This window comes from Peromyscus maniculatus, chromosome 5 (assembly GCF_049852395.1).
Source record: "Peromyscus maniculatus bairdii isolate BWxNUB_F1_BW_parent chromosome 5, HU_Pman_BW_mat_3.1, whole genome shotgun sequence".
In the NCBI taxonomy this organism is placed as follows: Eukaryota; Metazoa; Chordata; class Mammalia; order Rodentia; family Cricetidae; genus Peromyscus; species Peromyscus maniculatus.
Genome location: NC_134856.1, coordinates 118321035 through 118344687, shown reverse-complemented (window position 1 = coordinate 118344687; position 23653 = coordinate 118321035). Strand labels below are relative to the sequence as shown.

At 48.2% G+C, this 23653-nt stretch overlaps 1 long non-coding RNA gene across 1 annotated transcript in view; it reads left to right on the top strand.

The window, feature by feature from the left end:
• The first annotated feature begins 6505 nt into the window (after positions 1-6505).
• Positions 6506-23653, top strand: part of LOC102917908 (uncharacterized) — a 29511-nt gene continuing 12363 nt past the window's right edge. Inside the window, exons 1-2 of the long non-coding RNA XR_013051579.1 lie at positions 6506-6814; positions 19502-19572. This is a non-coding gene — a long non-coding RNA (uncharacterized LOC102917908). The remainder of the gene's footprint in view (positions 6815-19501; positions 19573-23653) is intronic.

The following is a 23653-nucleotide window of genomic DNA, read 5'->3' as shown; positions in this document are numbered from 1 at the left end:
AGCTTGGAGTAAAGAATTCGCGACGCCTGGAATCAGCAAGAATCTGGACACGGTTCCATCCAGCCTTTAAATGGGATGAGGAAGAAGCCTTTCCCTGCCCCTGGCCAGGGTCTGGGGTCTAGGAGGACGGGGGTCTCTCCCCGCCTCTGTCTGGCTCCTGGCCGTCTGGAATCCATTGTGTCTGCCACAGCACCTGGCAGCTGGCATGAGCCTGCCGTCTGGAGCAGGCTCACAGGCCACAGTTGGGGATTAGATGGAACATACGCTCGTAAGATGCTTATGGCCCTTTCCAAGCACAGGACCACTCCAGCTCAAGAACAGGGCAATTAGATGAAGTCTCACGCTGGGAGGAAAGCTGTTTCCTGGCTGAAGGCTGCAATCTCTCTCTCACTGAAGCTTCTCTTCTGCTTGGTTTTTCTATTTTCCTCCTTTGCCTTTTATTTTATTTTTTCTTTCCTTCCTTCTTTCTTTTCTTCTTCCTTCCTCCCTCCCTCCCTCCTTCCCCCTCCCTCCCTCCCTCCTTCCCTCCCTCCCTCTCTCCTTCTCTCTCTTTAGTGTATGCATGTACATGTTATTGTATTTGCATGTATGCATGGGTATGTGTGAAGGACAGACCATGTTTTTCCTCAACTACTTCTCTACCTTATTATTGGTTCCTTTTCCATTTTTCATGTGTGTGTATGATGTACGTGTGTGTGTGTGTGTGTGTGTGTGTGTGTGTGTGTGTGTGTGTGTGTGTGTTTGCATGTGTATGGATTCATATGCACATGTGCATGGACATGTATGTGGAAGCCTAAGGCTAAAGTTGAGAATCATTCTCTCTGGACTCTTCCATGGTATTCATTGCGGCAGGGTCTCTCAATCAAGTGCGGAGCTCATTTACATGGGTAGCAGCTTGCTCTGGGGATCCCTGGCTCCTCCCTCAGAGACTAGACACGTGGGAGACCACACCAACCCAAGTATTTATAGCAGTCTTGAAATCTGAATTATGATCCTCATGCTTGTGTGGCCAGGGTTTAACCACTGAGCCACCTCTCCAGCCTTCCACTTTATTTTACTTATTATTTGAGAAGAGGTCTCACTACATAGCCCTGGCCAGCCTGGTACTCACTCTATAGACCAGGCTGGCCTCAAAAGCAGAGACCCACCTGCCTCTGCTTCCCGAGTGCTTGGATCAAAGCCATGTTTGGCTTTCACCTTACTTTCTGAGACAAGGTCCCCTAGTGAACCTGGAGCTGGGTCCTGCGGGTCAGAACCCAGGTCCTTGTGCCTGCATAAGAAGCACTTAGTGACTGAGTCGCGTGCCCAGCCTCTGCTCCATTTTCTTGGTTCATCTGCTTTGGGAACACCTGCTCTCCGTTCATCTCTGGCTTGTTCCTTTTTCTGACCACCTCTGCTCTTCCTCTTGCCTCTCATCTCCCCCTCCCCGTCCCATTTCTGCTTTTGCTCTCTCTACACTCTGCTGACTGCATTTTTCTTCACTTGCGGGTCCGCTGAAACAGGCTGCAGCTCCCATGGAAGGAGGGAGCAAGCAGTTGCTGATCCGCACACAGCTTCGTGTGTGTGTGTGTGTGTGTGTGTGTGTGTGTGTGTGTGTGTGTGTGTGGACAGGCAGGGCGGTGGGCACTGCCATTGGCTGAGTACTGCTACCAATTCAGATGTTACGTGGGTGAGCCCAACCCTTGTCTAATTCTGATGGGTCCCTTGCTTTTTATACGTTTCAGGGTGGTGGATAAAGTGGCTGTGGGTTTGGGGTGGAAGAGTGTTTCTGGTATGATTCAAACATCTAAAGCAAGGGTTCTTCCAGCTTTGGCAAGCACACAGGTACCTGCCCAGCCCCACCAGAGCTTCCAATGCAGTTGGGGTGGGGCCTGAGAGTGTGTGTGTCTGGCAGGTTCCCAGGTGAGGCTGAGGTGAATGGCCTGACATTGACCTTGAAGTTGGGAGCTAGTCTGAACTCAACCCCAAATGACAGCTAGCGTCTTCTAGACCTTGAGGTGTGTGCAGGGTGGGTGCATATGGGAGCTCTTAGGTAGCTAAACTCTGACTCATTTCACAAAAGGATTTGCGTTTATCTGTAAAACTGTCGACCATGAAAAGTGACACAGTATGAAAGGAATCGAACTAAGGGAAGACGAAGATGGGTCTGGGCTTAAATCACAGGACTGTAGTAAGGATAGTTTGCTTTCTTCGCAGAATTATGTCGGCTTTTTTTCATGTACTGGCTGAAGCATCTTCTTGGTATTTTGAGTAAAGGACCTCTGCATCTTACCCCTTGAATACAAATTCACCTTTTGACAAACTTTGTCACTTGAGCGATTGAGTAGGTAGAAGTGCACTGATCTCCCAGAAGTTACCTATGGAATTTGTCAACAGAGCAACTGTACAGTGTGCATTGTTTGAGCAAGAAACAACCGTAGTCTTTAACAGAATTCAAAGGTTCTGAGCACAACAGTCCGTAGAGAGATCAGAGGAGGTTTGTAATGTCACTCTTTTGTGTGTGTAGGCACGAAAGAGTGAACTTTAACTTGAAAAAGAGGAAAACCATAAGACAAATTGGTTTTGCCACAATTCAGACGTGAAAGCATAGCTCCGCGTCAGTAAAAACTGGCAGCTTCACTGAATGTCTATGTGGCTGGCAAAGAGAGACGTGCATTTGCCAGCAGCAAACCCAGGTCAAATTATAAACCTGTCGCTACTGCTGTGTGGTCTTATAGAGACCCTTAACCTCTCTGAGCCCCCGTTTCTGCAAAATTAAGATGGGCGTTTCCAGTCTCTATCTGTATCAATTGAGCTTCTTGAAGGACACCCGAAGCCAGGGTGTCTAACGGAAGGCAAGATTAACAAAGGGGTGTTTAAAAACTATAGGCAGAGAGATGGCCCCGCAGTTCAGAGCACTTGTTCTGGCGGAGGACCCAGGTTTGACTCCTAGCACTCACATGGCAGCTCACAGTCATCTGTGACTCCAGTTTTGGGAGATCATACACCCTCTTCTGGCTTCAGCAGGCCTCACTCCCACTGTGCTGTACAGATACACATGCAGGCAAAACACCTATACATAGAAAGTCGAATAAATAAATCTAAAAAACAGAGATAAAAAGAAAACTATAGGCAAGATCGGGAAGAAAAGTTGATTGATATAAGACTCTAGCTTTCTGGTTTGTCTGTGTGGCTATGATATTCAGGAAGTTGCCCCCTCTGCCCAGAGGTCTAGAAATGATGCCCTAGGCTTTGATCCAGGGCAATACAAGGCTTCTGCTACAGCTATTTTCACCCTGTGAACACAGGAGAGGTGTCTACTGCTCCTGCCAGAGCAGCGGTTCTCAACCTAGGGGTTGTGACCCCTTTGGAGGGGGGAGTCACATATCACATATTTATATTACAATTCACAACACTAGCAAAATTATAGTTATGAAGTAGCAATGAAATAATTTTATGGTTGGGGTTGCCACAGCATGAAGAACTATATTAAAGGGCAGCAGCATTAGGAGGGTTGGGAACCACTGCTGTAGAGGGAGGGTGGATCACAACCGCATTCTGCCTTGTGGCTGCATCAAAGCTTCCTTAGGTAGGCAGGAACTAAATGGCATTGTTAGGGAGGCGGCTGAGGAAGGGAAGCTCTTAGCTTCTCCAGCCCTGAGATCTTGGGGAGGAGCCCAGACCCTGGGAAGAGGTGGAGGCAGATACCAGCCAGCGATCTTCGGCGCAGTTTAAAACCATGATAGACATTGTGGACTGCAGCTCCTCAGCTGGCTGCAAAATCAGTTTAAAGGACTATGGATGGCCAACATTTTAAAAATAAACAAAGTGGGATAAAATAGAAAACAGTGATGCTTTGCATAAAGCAAGCGTCATTTTGCAAAGCTGACTTTGATCTTTACGTTTGAGAGAGGAGGCGGGGAGAAAGAGAGAGATACTGGGTCAAGAATTATGAATGTCAAAAAGGTTTAAAAGCCCTAGAAACAGAAACCATCAAGTGAATTGAGTAATTTGTTGTTTCTGTGAGTAGTGGAGGACAAAGCAAGCATTGTGAGTTATTAACTCATTAGCCTTTTTGGGACCACATTTTCTATTATTACCCAGGTTCAGCACCACATCTCTGTCTGGTCCCATGGCGCCTGGCAACACCTACTGCATCCACCCAAGCTTCTCCCACCCTCACAGCATTGCTGGTGGTGAGGGCTGGGGAGTTCTCGAAGATACAAGAAGCAGGCTGGGCTCTCAGAGTTTTCAGGTTCTTGTGGCATCGAAGAACACGAACTGGAGACAAAGCTAGGAGTCAGGAAAAAGCTCATTACAGGGCAAAGGTCCACATTGAAGGAGGAGTTTGGGTTTCTTAGCAGAAAGAGGTATCACTGAGTTTTTGATAGCTTGTTTGATGGACAAACTTCATTTAATGGGGGGGGGGAGGTAGGACATCTGTGTATCTGTTCCCTCCAAAGCTCCACATTCCCTCCTGAGGGAGGAAAGAGGCTCATAAAGCTGACAGGGCTCACACAACTTACAGGCCTCTGTGAACTCAGAGTTAGAGGACTGGCAGGCCCTCTCTCTAAGGCTGTGCAAGCAGTTGTTGCTGGGGGAGAGGAGAGGCTGTCTTCAGTGACGATGCCTGCAAGTTGTACAGGGAGCTCCAGGGACGAGGCGTTTCTTAGTCGTCACTCACGCTGGGGGCTTTTTAGGGGTGCAGCTGCCTTTGAGTCATCCATCCTTCCATCCGTAAGCCCTGATCTATTAACCACAATGAATCCCTTGGTTCGCCAAGTTAGGCTGTGGTGGGATCGTTTCTTGGGTCTGTCATGCGTGCCCTGTGTGGGATGAGGAGGTACTTGTTCATGTCGCTCCAGAAAACGTCAGGCAGCATGGGGAATTCCAAACACAGGGCTTACTAGGACTTACTTCCCTTTTGTGTCCTTAGACGGGATTCTCGGGTGGCATCAGACGTGTGACGGGAGCTGGCAGTTTTGTTAGGCAAACAGTATGGAGAACCGTTACCACGAGGCGAAGGACAGTTGGGGTAGTTTGTGGGCCACGGTGGAGTGATGTAATACCGTTCCTCGTCGCATGAGTCTGTCACCACCTTGCAGCTTGCACCCCTTCACCCTTTATCTATCTAGATACTCGAATAGATACCCACAAAATAAAATCAACGGGGACAGAAAATAGAGGAACCAAGCAAGCAACAAGCTACCCTGGGTATTTGCTTTCTTTTAGACCCGGCCTAGCTCGCCCGGCTCATCAAAGATATGCTTAGCCAACAAAACAGCGGCTGACATTCAGCTTCAGAAAACAACTGCTGAACAGCCTGTGGGATTTCTTTGAGAGGGAACGCTGATGAACGCTTGACTCATCACAGCAGGGTCCCTTTCCAGATGGATCCATGTTGCCCTGAGGCTGGCGCATTGCTTGGGCTGTCCCAGCACCAACATCTGGATGCTCAGAGATGGCATTCTAGGGCCAGATCTGAACCACACAGAGAGCTTACTTTGCAATTTCACTTACTGAAGGGTCGCCGTCATCTTTTTCTTCGTGGACCGAATTATTTCAAGGCTTTTCGTATCTGTTGGAAAGGGTTGAATTTCATTTTCACGAAAGATAAATGAAACTTTAAACTGGGTACAAATTTAATCTTTTTTTTTTTCCTCCTGGTGTTGAAATTCCTCTTTATCTGCCCTTCCCTATAATCCCTCCCATGTTTTTTCCCCTCTTTTCTTTTCTTTTTGCTTCTAAGAGGCTGTCCATGATAGAATAACTGGTTTTTCCTGGAATGGCTAATACATAATAAAAAGAACACCATTCACTCATAACAATTTACTGATTGTTCCCCTGAACCCCTGGGAGGTGTGTGGAGACTGTGAAGCCCGGCTATAGTAAGGGGAGTGGGACAATATGATAGGCCTCTGGTCAAGGCCAAATAGGAATTCAAAACTGAGGCATGTTGATCCTAAAGGAAGCCATGCTTCTGCTTCCCCTCCAACTCAGGTGACTGCAGAGTCTATCAGAACGTGGCCCTGCTTATCAAAACGTTCTATGCTAGTGTTTGTGCCCAGGCGTCAGGAAGGCCAGGAAATGGCAACAGCTCTGCTGGATGCCCAGGAAAGCCGAGGACTTATTAAATAAGAAGGAGGGGATTAGGAGTTGTAGGGGGGATGTGGGGGGAGTCAGTGGGGAAGATATGATTGATGTGTGCTGATTGGGAATGATTAGGAAAACGAACTCAGCAAGCAAGCGCAAAGAGTAATTAAGGAAATCTTAACAGTGGGGTGGGATTAGAGAATGTACCCAGGAAGGGAGACTTGATCTCAGGGTGTCCTGTGTTTAAGAGGCTTTCGGGGTCGCCTGAGAATGGGTTGAAGGCCTTTGAGTATTAGAGAATGGCACCAAATCAGGTTGCCACAAAGAGCTGTCTTTTGACATGGGAGTTAAATAAAGGGTCATTTGACATCAGATCTGGGACAGTGGCAGTTGCTGGCCACTGTGACGACACAGCACGTCACGGTGGAAACGTGAGCTGGAGCAGAAGCAGAGTATGAGGAGGAGCAAGGTCTCAGAGTGCCGGTTGATGGCATGTCCTCATGCCTTAAAGACCTCCTTATGGTGTGGATGTGAAATGTCCCCCACAGGCTCCTTGTGTCTGAAAAGTCGGTCCTCAGTTGGTGGCCCTGTTTGGGGAAGCTGTGGAACCGATTGGAAGAAGGCCACTGGGGAATGGCGTCCCAGTTTATTTCTCTATTGCTGTGATGAAACAACTCGGGGAAGAAAGGGGTTCTTTTAGCTTCCGGGGTATAGTTCATCATCAAGAAAGCTCCAAACGGAGGTAAGAACCGAAATTTTGCTTTCTAATGCAACCCAGGACCTCAGAGTCAGTTAGGCATGGCCCTGGAGAGTGGGTGGGGGAGATCAATGGCCATTTTATCTCCACCCAAAAGGCAGTTCACTAAGCAGCCCCCCCATGTTGCCCAGAAATAGATTCATTGAGGATACACTGGGTTGTCAGTGGCCAAAAGCACAAGCTGATTTTCCCATCACATGGGGATCGGGGTGGTGTGTGTGCAATAGGTATTTATTGGAAGGATGCAGAACTGAAGGAGACAGACCTCAGGCAAGCTTGAGCAATCCAGGCAGAAGGAAACAAATTCTCTGGTACTTCTCTATAGAGGTGAATCAACTTGAGCGTTTTGTTTTTTTTTTTTTTTTCCTCTCAGACACTTGCGGGGAATTGAATTAGGTCTGCGTCTCAGTCTGTGTCATCCTGTCCTCATAGGTCTGGGCAGAGCCCCATCTTGTTTGTCTCCTTTATTTGGTCTTCACATCCCTGTCCCCTCCTCCCCAAAGACAGCCGCTTTAGATGAACTTGATTTATGCCCTTGATTTAAATTCATAACCACGGGTGGAAAGCATGTGTGTGCATTTAACATTTACACAATTCTCTTCGGACCGTCAGATATATTTAAGGGTCTCCCTGTGGCACCATGTAGCACTTAGTTCCGTGATTATGAGTTGCCACACAGTATTTATACCTTTGCATGCAAATATCTACAGTAGTCTTTACCCAGTTCCCTGGAGATGGTCACCTTGTCACCTTCCATTCTGGCTACATTGGTTACTGGAATAACACAGCCTCCCATGCATTCCTGTTGTTCTGGGTGAGAATCTTCCTGTAACAGAGATCTTGTACCATCGCTCTAAGGATGGGAGGGAAGAGAAATGAGAGCTACATTAGGCATGCATACACCAGGGCCCTTCTTCAGATTCTAAAGCATTAGACAGAAGACCTGGGATTGGTGGGTTAATGTGATGATTCTTATGATCAAGTGTATTCAGGGAAAATTTACCTACACTGTTCACACCAGCATCAGACACTGGGTTAAGGGTGGAGGTGGCCTTTGTGGCGCTGAACAAACACCGAGAGTTACTTTCTGAAAGGGGTTCACTTAGCTCTTCTTTCTTTTTCTTTTTGGCCTTATGCTCCTGGGGTTGGAGCCTATGAGCCTCCTACTAAGCAAGTGGCACAGCCCCAAGTCACATCTCCAGTCCTTCGACTCTCGAGTCTGTCTACCCACTCTTTGTTTTTAATTCCCAATGTCTAATTGGTTTTCACTTAGGATTACCTGCTCTTTGTAACCAAATTCTCCTTCCTTCCTTCCTTCCTTCCTTCCTTCCTTCCTTCCTTCCTTCCTTCCTTCCTTCCTCCCTCCCTCCCTCCCTCCCTCCCTCCCTCCCTCCCTCCCTCCCTCTCTCTCCCTCCCTCCCTCCCTCCCTTCCTTCCTTCCTTCCTTCCTTCCTTCCTTCCTTCCTTCCTTCCTTCCTTCCTTCCTTCCTTCCTTCCTTCCTTCCCCCCCCCTCTCTCTCTTTCTTTCAGGTGAAGCATGACAGTTCTTTTTAAGTTCTTGCCCCCTTTTTTATTATTGTGACTACATCCATCACTGCTCATTCTGTTGGTTTGCCTATTGTTTTAGCTAGGGTTTCTGTTGTTGTGATGAAAGGCTTTATTTGGCCTACACTTCCAGATCATTGGAGGAAGTCAGAACAGGAATTCAAGTGGGGCTGAAACCTGGAGGCAGGAGCTGATGCAGAGGCCATCGAGGGGAGTCCCTGGCTTGCTCAGCCTGTTTTCTTACAGGACCCAGGACCACCAGCCCAGGGATGGCACCTTGAGAAAATGCCTCACAGCTGGACCTCACGGAGACGTTTTCTTACCTGAGGCTCCCTTCCTCCCTGGTGACTCTAGCTTGTGTCGAGTTGACACACAAAGCCATCCAGTACACCTCTGTGTTCATGTTCTCTTAAACTACCAAAGCTATCCAGTACACCTCTGTGTTCATGTTCTCTTAAACTACCAAGTACTGGGGCTGTATCATGAACCTCAGCAGAGGGACATTCTCTCTATCCCTAGACTGTGCCATTCCCAAAGCTGGGCGAAAAAGTAAGTATGGACTTGAGGGAGAAATAGAAAGGAGTAGATGGAGCTCGGGGGCCCTCCAGGACAGGGGGAGCCTCAGACAGCAGCTCTCTATCATCTTTCCTGGGAGGTCTGCGTTTTATCTCCCTGGGTTATGGCAGTTTGATCTTGAAATGGGATGCAGGGGTGTTGAGAGACAGACACACAGGGAATGGGGAGTTTGTCTGTCCTCTCTCTACGTTTTGTGACCCCAGCAGGGTTCTGGCAGTGCTCTGTAGCCAGTCTGTTTATTTGGGTTTCATTTCTCAGGAAGGGGTGGTTTGTGAGCAGTGATAGATCTGGTGATGGAGAGAGGGCGTAAATAAGACATTCTCGCTCCTGAACCCTCCCTCTTTCCTTCCCTCCTCTGCCACGCTTTTTCTCTTTTTCCTTTAAATTTACATTTTTTTTGTTTGTTCTTGTTTTTGTTTTTTGAGACAGTGTTTCTCTGTGTAGCTTTGGTGCCTTTCCTGGAACTCACTTTCCTTGAATTTACAGAGATCCGCCTGGCTCTGCCTCCCGAGTGCTGGGATTAAAGGCGAGCTCCACCACCGACCGCAAATTTACAAATTTTAGTGTTACAGTATGATGAGGAGATAAATGTATGCATTTAACAGTGATCAAGCCAGAGTAATCAACAGGTTGATCACTGTGAGCATTTATCATTTCTTCTCGGTGAGGCTTCCTTTCTTCCAGCTCCTTTGCATTTTGCAATGTATTCTTATTGATCATAGTCATGTCCAGGTCTGCACACCCAGTCCATTCCTGCCTTTGGTGCTGTCTACCTATGCCCTCCGAGTCCCTTCCTGGTTCTTCTCAGAGTTCCTACCTGTTTAATAGCACTTTCAGGCTGCTTGCTGAGTCCCAAGGGGAAGGCAGAGGGCGTGTGACCTAGCTTCAACCTCCATGGCTTTCCATGCTCGTTCTGCTGTTCCTTATGTCAAGAGGGAGATTTTTTATTGGTTGAGCCTGGATCATGTGACCACCCCTTTATCAGGGTTACACAGCAGGAAGACCAGTAAGACAATGAGTTGAGCTTCCGATGGTTCAGGCTTGCAATCCCAGCTCTCTGAGAAGCTGAGGGAGGAGGATTGAAGCTTCCAGGCCAGCCTGGGCTACAGAGTGAAATCATAGCCAGCAAGGGCAACTTTAATTTTTTTTGTTTGTTTGTTTTTGTTTTTCAAGACAGTATCTCTCTGTGTATCTCTGGCTGTTCTGGAACTGGCTCTGTAGACCGGGCTGGCCTTGAACTCACAGACCTGCCAGCCTCTGCCTCCTGAGTGCTGGGATTAAAGGCATGCACCACCACCATTCAAGGCTGGCAACTTAAAATTTAAAACCCAAAAAGGGGTCAAGTGGTGGTGGCATACTCCTTTAATCCCAGAACTCAGGAGGTAGAGGCAAGAGGATCTCTGTGTTCAAGGCTAGCCTGGTCTACAAAGAGAGTTCCAGGACAGGCAGGGTTGTTACACAGAGAAACCCTGTCTTGAAAAAAATCTAAATAAATAAATAAAACCCCAAAAGGGGCCTAGAGAGGAGTAGTTCAGTGGTAAAGAATGCTTTCAATCCCTAGAACTACAAAAAATAAAGTAAGAATGGAGACCTACCCATACAATGGCTGGGCAGGGCAGCACGTAGCTGTAGCTTTCTTAGCGACCAATTACAGTCCCATCTCTAGCCCTGGTGCAAGGATTCTGGGAAGAGAAGGGCTTCCAGCCTTGAGCCTTCCTGGGATGACTTGCTTTTTCCATGCCCTCACCTCTTAAAAATGGTTAACCACTCCATCACCTGTTCCAATGGAGGCTTGGTGTGGGGTGGAGAGAAAGAGAGGGAGAGGGAGAGGGAGAGGGAGAGGGAGAGGGAGGGAGGGAGGGAGGGAGGGAGGGAGAGAGAGAGAGAGAGAGAGAGAGAGAGAGAGAGAGAGAGAGAGAGAGATTGATCGATCCCAGGGAGCTACAGCAGCTCAAGTGTTCCGTAGAGAAAAGCACAGTAAGTGTGCAGAGTGACTGTCTGAAACCCGCTCTGTGACCAGCTGGAGCCTCCTGGCTTCCAGTTGGGCTCTTCCCGGTGGGTCTGGCTCCCTTTCCACATAGACGAGATACACTTCTTTAAAAATTGCTGGCTTTCAGTTTCAGCTAGAGTGAGCAGCCAGCACAACCATCGATGCTACTTTTCATTCCCATGCAGTCCTATGACTTATAAACGGTATCTTAAGACCTTTGCTGTGGCAGGTCTGGGACAATAACATTTTATTTTGTATTTGAGCATCTCTTCCCTGGGTGGTGCATCAGCATAGGGACAGAGTGAGTCCTGCTCTCCGTAAGAAAAACTAGGGCCTTCTTTGAAGGAATTCCCATAGTCTGTGCTCTTCAGGTTTTGGAAGAAAAGTGTCCTCACATCCTGAGATCTCACAGGAAAGCCAGAAGCTGTGTTTCTAAGTAACTGTAGATGTTGTGCCTGGAGCCATGAGTGCCACCTGGGTAAGAGGACACATAGGTTGATCAGGCCACCCTTGGCCAGGATCTTGAGGCCTGGAGTGGACTGGACAGTGAACTTGACCTTGTGGTTTTGGGAAAGGGTCCTATGGCTGGCTCTACTTGGGATTTGCGGGAGGACAACCGCAGGGAACACCTTTGCAGCCTGCATAGGCGAGAAGGCATAAACAATGCCGAGAATCTCTTGGCGGAAGCACTGAGTAACAAAGAAGAAATGTAGGTGGCCTCCATATTCATTCCATGGAATGAGAAAGGAAAGGACATGACTGATCCTGGATTTCAGCACCAGATGAATGAAAAGAAATAAAAAGGAAGGACACAACTGTTCCTAGGTATGGTGGAGGAGAAAGTTCATTGTAGATATGAGGGAGAGCACAGCCAGAGGCAGAGACATCTGGGAGAGCCCAGAGTGGACATGATCCTGAACTATGTGGGAAGAGGGGCCAGGGGAAAGGCAAGAGCTGGACCGAGAGGCCAGGAGAGTAAAGGGTAAACAAAAGGCCAGGTAACCAAAATGGTTGGGTAATATAGGGAGGGGAATCTGGAGGAGGGGCAGTCTCGACCCTGGGCTGCAGAAGTTTACGGTAGGGGGTGGGGTATGACTGCCATACCCTGTAACAGGTAGGGGCTGAGGGCTGCTGAGAGAACCTGGTGGCCAGGTCCACTTTGATACATCAAACAGGCACCTCAGCCATTTGTCCTGGGGTTGAGACCTAACATCCACTTCTAAGGATTTTATCTCCTACAGTTCAATTAAACATGGGATGAAAGTATTTTTAAAAATCACATCTGTACCAAGTGTGTACAGACGTTTTCTTCTTCATATTCTCTAGGCACTGCAGTTTAATTTATTACATAGCATCTACCTTGTATTGGGTACTGTAACTCATCTAGAGATGCATTAAAGGATACAGGAGGATGTGGGTCTGTTCTCTGCAAATACTAACCCATCTGATATGAGGGCCATGAGCATCCACTGATTTGGGTATTCTCTTCCAAGAAATGTCTGTAGTTGGAAACCCCTGGGATAGCTCTGTGCTCTGGGCTAATGGGGTATGAAGATTGTCTAACACTGGTTGTTTTAATCAACCTTGTCAAGTTGGGGCTAGAATTAGGATCGAAGCTAATTAAGAAAGTCAGGTAAGATGCTTGTTAGACCTCAGGTTTTGGGGAAGAAGAATTCATATCATCCAGAGATGATATTAAAGGATGCAGGAGGATATATATCAGTTCTATGCAAATACCCTCTTACATAGTTGTGGATGTATAGAAACATCTGTATTTAGAAAAATGTCAGGCTCAAGGGGAAGCATTCCTTTTGGAGGCATTGTGCTCAGAGGTAATCAGTTTTGAGGATGCTGTATGCTGAAAATATGTGTTTCCCTCCTCTTTGATACAGGAAAGAAAAGAAAACAAGAGAAATAGAATTAAGGAAAACTGTGTTGGTATTAGACTGATCAGAGGGCAGATTAAGCAAAAGAAATGCCCCCAATAAAATGATGTTAGGACATTCACCAGACAGAAATACTAGAAAAGAAGACTGGAAACTTGAGTCGACCCAAGGTCAAGTTCAGTTTAAGGGGACTCAGCATCCACTAACTACCCCGATCCCACTGGGTACCGTGATGGTGCCACAATGGTGTCATAGTTAGCTTCAGCTGTCAACTTGATACACCTAGAGTCGGGTAGGAAAAGGGGACTTCAGCTGAAGAAGAGATAAGACTGGCTGGTGGCCAGACTCTGAAGCATTTTTTTTTATTATTACTAATTGACATAGGAGAGTTTAGCCTACTGTAGGGGGTGTCATGCCTGTGCAAGTGAGCCTGGGCTGCATAAGACAAGCAACTGAGTGATCGAGATGAAAGAAGCCGGTAAGCAGAGTTCTCTTCAGTGTCTGCTTCAGTCCTGCCTCCAGGTTCTGGCCTTGGCCTCTCTCATTGATGAACTATAACCTGTAAGCTAACATAAAGTCTTTCCTCTTCAGTTTGGCCTTGCTCACTTTCTTATCACAAGAGTCAAAGTTAAACCAGGACAGGTAGAACCCCTCTGGTGCTGTGCTGCGCTTTTGTGTCATGTCTCATGACCAAATGCCCATCACATTGGCCTGTGGGTCTTTGCTCGGTCTGGAATATGGGGCAGCAGACACACCTGGCTTCATGGCTACTCTAGGGGAAGGGGTGGGACTGACAGGAAATTGCAGGTTCCTTATGTACGGCAAAGGAGTTCAGAGTCTGGGCTATCAAAGGCCTTCCTCATAAAGCCATCTTGATCTGTAACATCTGCAATGAAAAGTGGTCAGGCCGGGCGGTGGTGGTGCATGCCTTTAATCCCAGCACTCGGGAGGCAGAGCCAGGTGGATCTCTGTGAGTTCGAGGCCAGCCTGGTCTACAAAGTGAATTCCAGGACAGGCACCAAAACTACACAGAGAAACCCTGTCTTGAAAGAAAGAAAGAAAGAAAGAAAGAAAGAAAGAAAGAAAGAAAGAAAGAAAGAAAGAAAGAAAGAAAGAAAGGAGGGAGGGAGGGAGGGAGGGAGGGAGGGAGGGAGGGAGGGAGGAAAGAAAGAAAGAAAGAAAGAAAGAAAGAAAGAAAGAAAGAAAGAAAGAAAGAAAGAAAGAAAGAAAGAAAGAAAGAAAGAAAAGTGGCCAATACTGATGTCCTTGTGACTCTGTTGAGAGCATCCACATCCAAGTTACCTCAAAGTTCCTCTCCTTTTCCTGATGCTAAGTCCACAATGCCCACAAATTTAGAATCTTTAGCTCTGTTGCCATCTCTCCCTCTCTTCTAAGTTTCAGACCGTTGTATTCAATCTGTTAGATGACCCTTAAGCACTACCAAACTATTATTGAGTGTGATGTGTGTTATGTATATGCGTGTGTGTGCACATGCATTCCTGTGTTTGCACACAATGGCCAAAGGTCAATGTTAGTTTCCTGAGCCCTAAAGCAATTGTCATAGTTTACAATTGTATGTATGCCCTCTTGCTAGGAGCCCTGGTTGGCAGAAGTAAGGGAATTTCTATTACAAAAATCAGGTTTGTGAAATTGAGGTTTCCTGGAAAACTTCATTTAAAAGATTCTGGCCTATAGATTCAGACTCTATGCCACAGGAAGGGACCCTGTGGATGGACTTAATCATTCCCAGCCAGACATAGGCCAGGATTGTTGGTTATGTTTAGACACCTGACTCATGTCCTACGACATAGAGATAGAAACTGACTATCATCCCAATGACTGACAAAACTCACTGTGACTGGGGGCAGCCCAAATTAATCTTCTGCTTTATGAGTTAATTCATCAGCATAACAAGATTACTGAGCCCCTGAAATGGCTTGGTGGGCATGTGCCAATAGTTAGACTAAATATGCCTCTTCTAATGCTTTCCATACTATGTAGACAGGTTGATCAGGACCTGATTAAAGTGATAAATCCATAGGAGTCTATTTAAGAAGTATTAGAGAAATTTATTAAGATAAATTGAGGAAATACACTCACAAATAAAGAATGGAGTAGACAGTTGAAGTCATCCTCTGATCTGACTGGGAGCAAATCCACCTTGCAGGCAGGCAGCAAGGAGAAGGGACTGAGAAACTCTAGGCCTATAGGCTGAAGATGGATGCCCCAATGTTGCAGAGGAACTTTGGAAGACTTTCTAGGTAGCCAGCTGTCTCTGCATTTCCAGGATTTTGGAAGTTACTTACAATGCATTTCCTGTTTACTTAGGTAATATTATATCCTTCTGGGGTCTTTGATGTAGTTGAAGACTGAATAGTTATAACAATTTTCCTTGGTTATAATAAAAGATAAATTATACATATATATATATATATATATATATATATATATATATATATATATATATATAAAGCAATTGTCTTTTAGAAGATTAAATGTGTGGACATCTAAGCTAAGTGGTGTGGGCTAGCACGGAGTGATGGTACAGTCCACTAATCTCAGCATGTGGGAGGCTGAGGAAGGAGAACTGAAGAGGTCCAGGCCAACTAAGACTATGTAGTGAATTTCAGCCAGCCTGGGCAGCACAGTAAGACCTTGCTCTACACCTATCCTCATTCTACAATGCCCGGCTCCTCTGTCTACTAGCTGTGTGGTCATTACACATTGCAGGCTTTCTGTGGCTTAGACTTATTTGTAAAACGGGGATGACACTTATCTTCAAGGATTATCATAAGGATTGAATGAGTTAACACTTGCGTGTCACTGATGATGTTGGCTGGTCTGTAGGACATACTCAGTGACTGCTATTTTCCATTGACTATCTCCGTCTAGAAAGTTTTTGTCAGTTCTTGACTATATGTGCTGCAAAGTTCTAGATCATACTTGCATACATTTTTCTTTTCCTATTTTATCTGTTCCCCAGTCTGTTGATCCAGTTTCTTACTTTTTTTTCCTTTTTCTTTTTCGGTCTTCTCTCTCAAGACTCACTGCCAGGGTCTTAGTTTTGGCCCCATAGCCCCTCACTTGTGTGACAGAAACCACCCTCTAACTGGTTAATCAGCTTCCACACACTTCTGGGTGATAAAAAGTCGTAAAGTTATCTCCTGTGATCATCAAACAGCTAACATTGGCAAGCCTCTAATGCTAAGCTGGGAGATGTTCTAATAACTCCCCGCGGTTTGCTGATGAATTGTCACACCCACCTACGAAGAGGCACTATTATCTTCCTTTGAAGATGGGGGAAGCAAGTCAAGGGACCAGTCTAGAACCATACAACAATAAGTGGCCTAGGGGAGATTTGAACCAAGGCTCCCTGAAGCACATATCTGTTGATGGTGCTCACTCCATACATGTGGTTACTGGAACAGCTGCCCAGTCTCCCAGATGGAAAAGCTTAAAATTTCAGTTTGAGTGTATTTTCTCTTGGGTGCTGAGAAGGCCCCTAAGGTCTCACACACATGCTAGGCATGTCCTCTGCCACTGGGCCACAGTCTCAGCCTCTGCAGCTTTGAAAACTAATACTGTGAAATAGATTGATCTTGGTTGCTATGAAATGGGTGCATTAATATTGTCCTCTTTTTAAAAAGATTATTTTATTGTATGTGTATGAGTGTTCTGTCCGTCTGTCTGTATGTGTACCACAGGCGTGCCTGGTGCCTGTGGAGGGTAGAGGTGGGCATCAGATGCCCTGGAATTGGAGTTACAGATGATTGTGAGCTGCCGTGTGGGTGCTAGAACCAAAGAAAGCCTGGATCCCCTGCAAGAGCAGCAAATGCCCTTAACCACTGTGCTATCTCTCCAGCACAGCCATTTTTTTTCTTGAAATGTTTGGAGGCCACTGCTTAATAATATAAATGGTTTGTTTGTAGGATACTTTTCTTCTGTTTAAAATATTTAAAATTTCCCAACTGTTTACTTTTGCTAGCTTTCTGGCATAAATAGAATTTCTATAACTAAATGAGTATGTGTGTGTGTATGTGTGTGTGTGTGTGTGTGTGTGTGTGTGTGTGTGTGTGTGTAAAATGTTTGAAGGTGTGTTTAAATATGTATTTGGGTTTTTTTCTCTAACCACACATTTCAAACCAATCTCCATTTGTAGCATTGTTTTAAACTGCCTGTTTTGTTACTGGATTATTATTATTATTATTATTATTATTATTATTATTATTATTTTGGTTTTTCGAGACAGGATTTCTCTGTGTAGCTTTGCGCCTTTCCTGGAACTCACTTGGTAGCCCAGGCTGGCCTCAAACTCACAGAGATCCGCCTGGTTCTGCCTCCCGAGTGCTGGGATTAAAGGCATGTGCCACCACAGCCCGGCCTCTGGATTGTTATTATTATTATTATTATTAGTAGTAGTAGTACTTGAGACAGAATCTTGCTATGTAATCTAAGCTGGCCTTGAACTTGAAATCCTCCTGCCGCAGCCTTTCCAGTCCTGGGCTGCAGGCGTATGTCACCACACTCAGCTCTGGTCAGTCTGTTTTTCCCTTCTCAACTTCCCAGCCTTTCCTTTAGGTCCCTTTTCCCAGGGGAGACTCACCCACACTGCAGTTTGTGTTCCTTTCTAAGTGATCCCTCCTGGTGGGGGACCCTGTGTGTGGCCTGTACCTCTGCTTCTCTACTGCTGTCTCCATGGCCGGCAGGCTGTAGCGCTCTCTCCCTTTCTTTTTTTCCCTCTCCTCTCTCCATTATTCCCATTCCCTGCTGGAACGCAATCCATCATCCTTCATGAGGATCTGTGGAGAGCAGAGTCTGGGACCCACTGGCTTTCACTTGGCTTTGGGAACAGAAGTAGGATGCTATGGTGGGTGAGGCCACAGGGAGCATCCTGACTCCCAGGAGCAGCTAGGAAGCAGGGCTGCTGAGAGAGGGGCATTTTAGGGGGCGGGGGCCAGGCTTCTCATCGCCAGTCTCCACTCCCCTCTTCCTGAGAGCTGGTGGCTACTTGCAGGGAATGTTGAAGAAAAACTCACGTGAGAGGTTATGTAAGGGCTGGCGGAGGTAGACTGTGGGGGGGTGTTTGAACAGTCCGGGAGAGGGTACTTCGCAGGCAAGGTGAGAGCGCAGTGGCTTACAACATAAAGGTGCCTTGTTACACCATGGTGGTGGAGCAGAAATCAGTGTAAGTTACTTGTCCCTGGAGCTCTGCCAAAAGGCTTCCTTTCCTGACCACTAAACCCTTTGAAGTCTGCGTGCCCCTCCCCCCATCACAGTTATAAACAGCCAGGCTCTAGGGCCAGCACTTTCCACACACACCTGATGGTCTGTCCCCAGGAGGTGGCTTCCTCTATCCTGTGCTCATCCACAGCCTCCTGGATGCTGCTGCACTGGGGTCCATGGCCAGGAGAGGCTGCCATGTGTGTGTTACAAGGGTCCACTGTTTATCCAGGGTGGAGGCTGGTTTCTGGGGGGTACATGGAGAAGGTAGGGTGTTTGAAAGCTGCACCCGTGTTCTGGTTGCCGTCTCAGGCTCAGGAATGCGTACTAAAGGTCAGAATCGTTGACTCCCAATGCACACCTGCTTGGTGATCTGAGTTACCCTGGGGCAGAGTAGCTGCAGGGGTGCTCTGCCTTGTCTCAACTGTTAGCAGGTCGCAGCTCTTCTTCAGCATCAACCTGTTTTCCCATGAGCACCAAGGGTAGCAATTTCCCTGCCTTATCGGCCTAGCAACGCAAGGCCAGTTTCCAGGAAGGCAGCCACTTGATCCAGCCTGGTGAAACCCATTCGCTGCCCGGCCTCTGCTCTGGCCTTTGCATCCCAGCACTCAACAGCCGGCCACATGACATCGTGTTCAATTGGCCAGCCCTCCTCCTCCCCTGCAGCAGGGTGGTAGTTTGCAGAGTGCTGGGAATGCCTTGAGCCTTTGAACATCGCCAGGCCTCTAACCCTTCCTTGGTTAAGGGCGGCAAAGCAGCAGCTTGTGCGGCTGGGCTTGCTGGGTGGGCCCAGGAAAGGCCCCTCCCTTCAATGTGGTTCTTCCCTCTTTGCTAAGCTCTGTGTCCTGTGAAACCAGTGGGAAACAATGACTCTGATGTTGGCAGGCAGTTGTTAGGTACTTCCCACCCTGGCTGTGGTCTTTGATTAAACTGGGGTGGTGTTGGGGGGGGGGCGTTCTTTGGAGACTCATGAATAAGCTGGGTGAGTGGCTTGTGATTCGAAGAGGCTCTTTTTATAACCATAAATGCTTCCCCTAAGAGAACCAATAAATAATGTGGCCATTCTGGCAGAGCTGTCTTTCCGTAGCTGCCCCAGGCGTCTCTGGCCCCCACCGGTGGCTTCTCCTGTTTCAATTTCCATGTCCTCCTGCTTTTGTAACTCAAGGAGCTCCTGAGCTCAGGAACAGCTGACAGCCGCCGCCGGACAGCTCCTGGGGTGGCACCTGGGGAAGGGGTGGATGGGCAATGCCTTGCCAGCTTGCTCTGGGGCACCCTGTCCCTAGCTGCTATGAGTCATCTGAAGGGTGAGCAAGAATGTACCCTGGGTGAGCACGGAGGGGGGAGGGTAATCTTTGGTGCCAGACTCGGGGTACGTGGCAAGGCCCTGAGTGTGAGGGTGGGTGGGGATGAGCCCTGCTCTTGGGAGAATCACAGACAGCCCCGCTGTCCTTACAGGTCATTACCTCAGGAGAGAGAGCTGGCCTTGTCTCCAGGGACATCACCCTGAAATCAGTGGGCATTGCCATGTACGTAAGAGAGACTGCTTTGAATCCAGGAGCGCTGCATTGTTTCGGAGGGTGTTGTGTTGAAGTTGGGGTACCGCATGTGTTGCATTGCAATCAGGGTGTTTCACTGCATTCAGGGGGCACTGCATACCGCATTTAGACTTGCTCGCACAGAGAGAGTTCGTGGAACCTTCGAGGACCCACTAAGCCCAAACTCTATTTTAGAGGAGGAACCTAAAGGCAGAGGAGAAGCAGCAGTGAAGCCTGGGACTGCCTCCTTCCATAGTCCCAGGTTCCTCAGCCCCACACCCCTGCAGCTCCACATTGTACCTGGAACAGGGGTGGGCAGTGCGAGCAGGTGCAGGGATGGGGCATGAGGGGAAGTGAGTGATGAAGGGCAACAGAACCCAGGAGTGCGGACCGCTCAGGCTCTGGCTCTGGTCCCAGCATCCCCTTGCTCTACCATGCACTCCTACAACACCTGTCTGGTCCCTTCCAGTACTATTGGCTTTTCCTTCCCGGCCATGTCAAACTTTCACTGACTTTACCCTGGCGGAGACGGGAGAGGCTAGTCCAAGTTTGTGACGGGAAAGAACGCTCCAGCCATCCCCCTGCATCCAGCTGTCTTTTTATTGCTGTGTGCTTGGGATGAAGGAGCCAAACATGTCACCGGGGAGTGCCTGGCAGCGTTGACACTCATGGGCAGAGTGTTACTGTAGCCAAGAAGTCGTCAGGCTCTGATTTATCCTACTGCCAAGCGCTGGGTGGAAAGTTCTGAGAACAGTGCTAGGGATGACAGCACGCACGCACGCACGCACGCACGCAGGAAAGCAGCTCCCCGGCTTGGAGGGGCGTCTGCCCTCAGAGCTCTGGAATGCCATACGTCTGTTTACCTCTCGCCTCGGCAGCCCACCAAAGCTACCCACTCCTGCTGCCCCCATAGACTCAGTGTGCCATGGCATTTAATAAACGTTAAAAAATAGTAACAGCAGAGCCTGTGACTCTGGGACTACTGTCACCCAGGTTCCTTCCTGGTGAGGCCTGACTGGCTGAGCCAGGGACTCCAGAGAGAGGCCAAGCCAGGCTTGCGTTTGCCCTGCACCTGGCTCATATGCTGAGGCCACAGAGAAATGGACAAGGCCAGGGTGTTTGGACTGACATGTTTGGGATATTTGCCTGTTTTTTTTTTTGTTTGTTTGTTTTTGTTTTGTTTTGTTTTGTTTTGTTTTGTTTTGTTCAGACAGAAAGATGGCGTTGGCTGTCCCATTTTCTTCTTGTGACAAGGCAGGCTCTACTCAGTCCAGGCATAGATCTGTCCGTCCTCTGGGGGATGGGGACTCTAGGGCACATGGGGGGGGGGTGGAGTTCTGTCACCCTCCCTTGGCCTGCCCTTTGCAGGATGAGTTTGACCATTGTTCAGCTGACTTTGCAGACTGCTGGCGTGTGGAGGGACTGGGGCTTTCCTGCCTGTCTGAGCTGTGGGATCTCTTCTCTTCCTTCTTGTGAATAAAAAAAAAAAAAAAAAAAGGAAAAGACACAGCCTTGTCTTTATCCGCGGGCCTGCGCAGAGGACTTCACCAAAGTGATTCTGCAGCCATCCTTCCCCTTGACCGGAGTCTCCTGATGTTCTGATAGTTAGGGAAGGGGACATGAGTTTCTCGTGACTCATTTTACCTCTGCTCTGCACCCGCTTTTTCAGGCACTTCTGCTTTGGAAAGGGCCAGGAAGCGGACCTGGTTAGTGGCCATAGGTTGACAAGACCTGGCATTTCCAGGCCTCAGCACTGATGCCCACAGAGAGCTCACCTTGAGAGACAGGTACCCTGGGAGATGCCCAATGCTTTCTAGGCCTTTCCATCACTACCATAGCCCCGTGAGAAACCCGCTTTACCAGAGAAGAAACGGAGACCTAGAAAACTCAAGTAACCCTCCCTCACATGGTCATCAGTAGCAGATTGTTTTCTGGGGACCCTGGACATTATAGATCTTGAATTGTTAGAGTAGCCAACCAAGTCCCTCCGCTTCAGCTAGACAGGAAGGCTGGCCACCCCTCCAATGCTCCTCCCTCTCATCCGCTTCCTTCACCATTGTGTATCTGCGGCCTTTGATCTTCACAGCAGCACACTGTTACTTGAGTCATGTTCCTGGGAAAGGCAGACGGAGATCTGGGGATCAAGAAGAGATGACAAGTCATGGGTTTGTCAGGAGGATGACAGGGGGAAGGCTCTGAACACAGGGTTGGGAGACCGTGAATGTGCATTTCCCGACAGCTCTTGTGGCCTATCCATGGGGAGGATGGAGGAATGGGGAAGCAGCCTGAATGACGGCAGAATTGGGCAATCCAGCGTGCTGGAATCTGGTACCTGAGTGGGCTGCTCCTATATGCTGATTTCAGGACAGCATTCCCAGCTGCTGCTGTGTCCTCGTGGCTGTGACCAGGAGGCAGGGTAGAAGACACAGGCACAGGAGGGTCAGTGCTTGGCTAAGCAAGGCTGGGGTGCAGCTACGCTTGGACCTCATTTTGATCCATCACTGTAACAGACACCCGAGAGAAGTTAGTTTACAAGGGAGAAAGGTTTGTTTCTGTCGCTGCTTTGGAGGTTTCCATTCATAGCCATTTGGGTCATTGCTTTGGGATCTGTGGTAAGTCAAGACATCATGAAGGGAGCGTGTGACGGGGAGACCGCCCACTTCATAGCAGCCAAATACACACACACACACACACACACACACACACACACACACACACACACACACACACACGGAGGGCGGGGAGGGTGAAGGAAGTGGAGGAAGGGGAAAGGGAAGAGCTGGAATCTCAGCAGTCCCCTTCAGGGCCCTTCCTCCAAAGACCCAACTTCCATCTACCAGGCTTCATTTTCAAAGCATCTTGGGGACCAGTCCTTAACACATGTGCCCGGTGTGGGGAGGACACAAAACTTAGCAGCCAAACGCTAGAGGCCCGCGCTCAATCCTGAGCCAGGATGCTTCCTGACAGGGAAGGGTGGGAAGAGGAGTGCAGAGGTGTTGGGTGGGGGGGGGGAGAAGGGAGGGGGACGGGGGTAGAGGTGGCGGGACTGAGTTTCTGAGGAGTGTGCAGGGGTTTCCAGCCAGAGTTCATAAGAACGTCTCCAGAGTACTGAACACTCTGTGTGCACTGCCCTCATTCGCGTTTTCGTGTACATCAACATCTTCAAGACCCCTCCAAACCCTACGAGATCATGATTTCCTCCTCAGCCTCATTCTCATGGCCTCCGTTTTACAGACGAGGCCAGTAAGGCACAGAGGGACAAGGTCACAGAGCTGGGAAAAGCACAGCTGCGACGCAAACTTGTCTTGTAGTTTAGAAAGGTTGAAGAATATTCTCCTCCCGCTCCCCCACCAGTTCCCCTTCCTTTTTGTCTCTTAAATACATGTCTTTCCTTTATCTTTGAGGCCAAATCAGGGAGTCTAGGGGAGTGGGATCAATAGAAAAATCCCAGGAGTGTGAGAGCTTCTTAGTGTGGTGTGGTGGTGGTGGTATATGTGTGATGTGTGTGATGTGTGTGTGTGTGTGTGTGTGTGTGTGTGGTGTATGTGGTCTGTGGTGCCTTATGTGGTATGTACGTAGTGTGTGTGTGATGTGGTATGTTCAATGTGTGTGGTGTGTGTATGTGTGCCTGGTGTATGGTATGTGGTGTGTATACTTGTGTGTGCATGTGTGGGATGTGTGTGTGCATATGAATAGTTTATATGTATGTACTTAATATGTATCTTGTATGGTGTGTATGCCAGTGTACGGTGTGTGTTCATGTGTAGAGATGAAAGTTGCCCCAGGAAAGTCTCTAGATGCTGGACCTTAAAGGTCACCTTGCTCCACCCTCTCTTATTCATTCTCAAACCCTTCATGGTGAGGCTCCTGTTATGAGTGTGGAGAAAGTGCCAAGCCTGAGCTCACCTGAGGCATTGTGCCAACTTGCTGTTGAAGAAGCAGCTTTGTGCATCCCTTACACCTGTGTCTGATGGGAATTGGGGGTGGGAGGAACAGAGCAGAGAAGAGCTGGTGCTGGGTGTGGGTTCCACGGCCCTGGGCATGCTCTCTGTGCCCCACCCTCTTGACAAAG